Below are 4,063 nucleotides of genomic sequence, written 5' to 3' on the forward strand. Positions count from 1 at the left end.
GTGAGAGCCAGTGTTAAATAAAGTACCACAAAGTGATACTTGAATAAAACAAGTACACGTATCTTACCAAAAGATGACTTTGGTAAAAGTTAGTTTCCTTTAGGAATATTACTTGATTAAAAGTCTTAAAGTATCTGATATTTTTTGTACTTAAGTATTAAAAGTAAAAGTATTGATTTAAAATGAGCAGTTAGATTTTCTGTAATGACCTTTTTTAGGAGGTGACCTCCCCAAAAATGCGGAAATTACTGTATTGTATTAAAATAATTATTTTGTGTTAAATTTAGGATGCACCAGTCTAGTTGTTTCAGTTTATGTACATATATCAAGGCTGCCCAAACCTTTTTCCCACAATGAAAATTTATCTGAGGGCTGAGGCCAAAAGCAATAATATAATTCATGAAATACAAATACTTCTTAAGTACAGTCCTTTTCTTTTAATGATTCTGTCCTGCTGGAGTGTGACATGATTTGTTTGTATACAAACTAATACGGTATCAGAATTTTATATATTTATGCTTCTCATTCAACCACAATTAAATTCATTCTATCTAGGAGGCACAGTTTCTATGGATTTATTTTTTATAACAAACTGCAATGAAAACAAGCAAAAATGGAATAAAAGTAACAACTTTCTACTTCTTGCCTTTTTAAAAAATGTAAGGAGTAGAAAGTACAAGATAATTGTGTGAAAATGTAAGAAGTAGAAAGAAAAAGTAGGCTGAAAAATAATTGTTCAAGTAAAGTAAAAATACCTAAAAATTATACTTAAGTACAGTAACAAAGTATTTGTACTTAGTTACTTTACAAGTTACATTACAACTCTGACTAAAGGTGTGAAAAAAGACACGGAAGTGCCGTTATTACTATGTGCTTGTTATTTCTCTGTTTTTTCACAGTTTTGGATTCACAACTGTTCCTTCATGAGTTTTAGAAAATCCTTACAAATATGTATGAAAGGGTTCACCTTAATCGGGAACAGTGTGCTTTTTATTGGTGCAGACAAAATAGAAAAAAAAGCAATCACAGTGAAAACAAAGAGATTTCGGTGGAGCCAGTTTAAAAGCACAGCCCTCTCCAGAGCTCTTCAGACGTTACAATAAAAACATCATTCAGAGTTTATTCTGACCGGTCACAGAAAGCTGGACTTTCCACGACTGAACAGACATTTTGATATATTTCACAGCTTTCACACAAAGAGCTCCTGTTTTTGTGGCTTTAGGGAGAGTTTCCCATAAAAGTTTTCAGCTCTGTGGATGATGACACACAGCAACATTAAAGCTGTCTAAGCCTCCCAAAATTATTCAAACACACACTTCCTTTTCTTCCAAACTTTAACATTTCTTCTGTGTTGAAGAGTTTGCCTTCTTTACCATGTATCTCTCACTGCAGGAGGACTTCTGGTTTTCTCTCGCATTTCTGCAAAGTGCATCAAAACTCTTATTGACTTTTCTTGAATTAGAGCAATTTTCTCTTCAAAACCTGATGAAGGTTGTCCTGTGTAAAAGGTGTAAACACAGACATGTCTGCTATAGCTGCTCGTGATACTTCTTGTTCATGTACTCATTCAGTATCATTTTATATTTTGTACACTGACTACAAAAGGCAGAACTCTTACTAAGAGGGCTGTCAGGGAGTGAGAGACAACGATGTGTGGTTACTATGGTGACCATAATAAAGCAATTGCAGCAGCTTTAACGTTACTTTTACTCTTTGTTCCCTTTGCATTTTTTAAGTTGATACATAAAAGTGTTGACAATTTGTCATCTTATCAGAACCTTATAAACTTTTTTAGCCTCTGTCTCACAAGAATGTCACTCACAGAGCACTGATTTAAAAACACAGGCTTTGATAATAAAAATGGCCATAATGTCAACAAAAACAGCTTTGACCAACATGGAATTAGATTTATCCGTTTATGATGACTGTTATTTTTCTGTGAGGTTATTAGGAAAGTGTAACGTTAGCAGTAGGTTTCGAAATGTGTCTTGAGATCATCTGAGGATCATCTTTGGTGTTTCAAGACCAGTGGGGTCTCCATCCTAAATTGAGAACCACTGGCTTAGATTATCACAACAGTAAGTTTTAAATAACTACTGGGCTTTAAGGGAAAATAAATAAATAAATTGAAAAAAAACTTTGTTTTTAGAAATGTTCCAGATTTTTCAGTGTTGCACTATAAAGATAGCCACCAGTAAAATGTGGAACAAGAACCAGAGATCCTAGTGAATAATATTTGACTAACCTAAAACTCAAGTGTAGAAAAGCAGTTTTAGTGTAAAGACAAAGCAGAGCTCACACTCACTCAGAGACAGCTGGGAGGATGGTGACAGCTCACCTCCTGGTCACCGAGCCTTTCCAGCCTGGCAGCAGCTGTCACAAGACAAAACTCCCAAACCTTTTTTTTTTTTTTTTTTCACCGCAGCTGAGGCTCCAGAGCTGTTGCCCTGGACTTTTCCCTGCTCTGAGAGTCCAACTCTGCGTGAAGACTGTCGCTTTTAAACCTGAAGCAAATCCCACGGGTCTGAGTCCCCCCGGTAATCAGTCCTGACCGCCCGCTCCGTCCGTCCCTCTGTCCGCACAGCAGCTCAGCCCGTCGCCCTGCGTCTGCGCGTGCGTGTCGGTGCGCGAGCGTTACAGGAAACGAGACAATAGTACCTAGATTGAGGGTCACGGGGTAGAGAGGGGGGAAGGGGGTCAGGGAGGGACTGGAGAGAAGAGGAAAGAACAGAAAGAAGGATCTATCTATCTATCTATCTATCTATCTATCTATCTATCTATCTATCTATCTATCTATCTATCTATCTATCTATCTATCTATCTATCNTATCTATCTATCTATCTATCTATCTATCTATCTATCTATCTATCTATCTATCTATCTATCTATCTATCTATCTATCTATCTATCTATCCAAAAGTCCACACTGTTTTATGTTTTTTTTTTCTGGGAAAAAAAACTGAGTTTGTACTCTTGCACAAAAATCTAAGTTTAAATTAGTTTAACTGAATTTCATTTGTGACGAAGAAGACTAGTTGCAGTGGAACTAAAACAAAATTGTAAACTGTTACTGCTGAGATTGAAGCCATTTTGAATTACTTCACTTTTTTTGCAAAATAATAATAATAATCACATCATAACTTTTATTCCATATAGCACATCCAAACTGTACAAACACACACCAAGAAATTTAAGAAACCAACACCTGTGATCCATAGGACTCGAACTGAGAGGGATTCAATCCCAGAAAACTTCATTAACATGTTTAAATATTAATGCCAAGTTAAATTAAGTGCAAGAAAGGCAAAACAAACTCTTGTCTCTGCTTTTGCAAAAAGTAGATTAGAAATAACCCAAGCAGGTCTTAGATACTGTTAGTGAACAGACAAGTGTTTGCCATCTAGATACAGTACCTGCAGTTTCAAACAGATCCAGACACACAGCAGACCTCGATTCAACTGGAACACCACGCAAACCATTGTTACGCCACATCTTTATTGTTTTACATAGAACATCAAACATGAACAGAGGTTGACTGGATGTTAGCCACAGTGGTTCGTCCTGTGAGCATTGTTCTAACCAGTGATTGTGCATGAGCACCGAGGTGCCTCATGTCTTTTCACCTTCAGAAACAGAAGTTTCTGACACACCACTCCTCCTGTATCTTTTGAAAAACCTGAACAGAAATCACCTCAGAGTGTGCAGCTTGACTGTGCAGAGGTAGCAGTATCAGACGTTATAGACAAAAAAAAAGATCTCTGCAAAATATTTCCACATACAACAATGGAAATTTGGTGCCATGAATGAAACAGAGCCCCTCTCTTCAGACTCTCTTCTCCCTGAAAATATCTTACCGGGGAGGCTAAGGAGAGTGACACTGCTATAACTGGAGCACACCCATGCTACATAAAGTAGCTCAAATTATGAAGGACCTTCTTCACAGTGTATAGCAGTTTATATGCTTTTTTTCCCCCAAAAAATATTTGGTCTCATATAGTAATGAATGTAAAATTAAAACTGATTTATTAAACAAGCAAAAACAAAGACGTGATGGCAAAACCT

General features: G+C 36.7%; 1 protein-coding gene across 2 annotated transcripts in view; it reads right to left on the minus strand.

Moving 5' to 3' along the window:
• lpar4 (lysophosphatidic acid receptor 4) overlaps positions 1–2,585 on the minus strand; it is a 15,961-nt gene extending 13,376 nt beyond the window's left edge. Inside the window, exon 1 of one of the 2 annotated variants that reach the window (XM_014009262.1) lies at positions 2,339–2,585. The gene's annotated coding sequence lies outside the window, so the exon portion shown is untranslated. Of the gene's footprint in view, positions 1–2,305 lie in introns of both variants that reach the window. The other variant, XM_014009253.1, reaches the window with a different exon arrangement.
• Between the last annotated feature and the right edge of the window lie 1,478 nt (positions 2,586–4,063).

The sequence above is a fragment of the Austrofundulus limnaeus genome, unplaced genomic scaffold (assembly GCF_001266775.1).
Source record: "Austrofundulus limnaeus strain Quisiro unplaced genomic scaffold, Austrofundulus_limnaeus-1.0 Scaffold1, whole genome shotgun sequence".
NCBI classification, from domain to species: domain Eukaryota; kingdom Metazoa; phylum Chordata; class Actinopteri; order Cyprinodontiformes; family Rivulidae; genus Austrofundulus; species Austrofundulus limnaeus.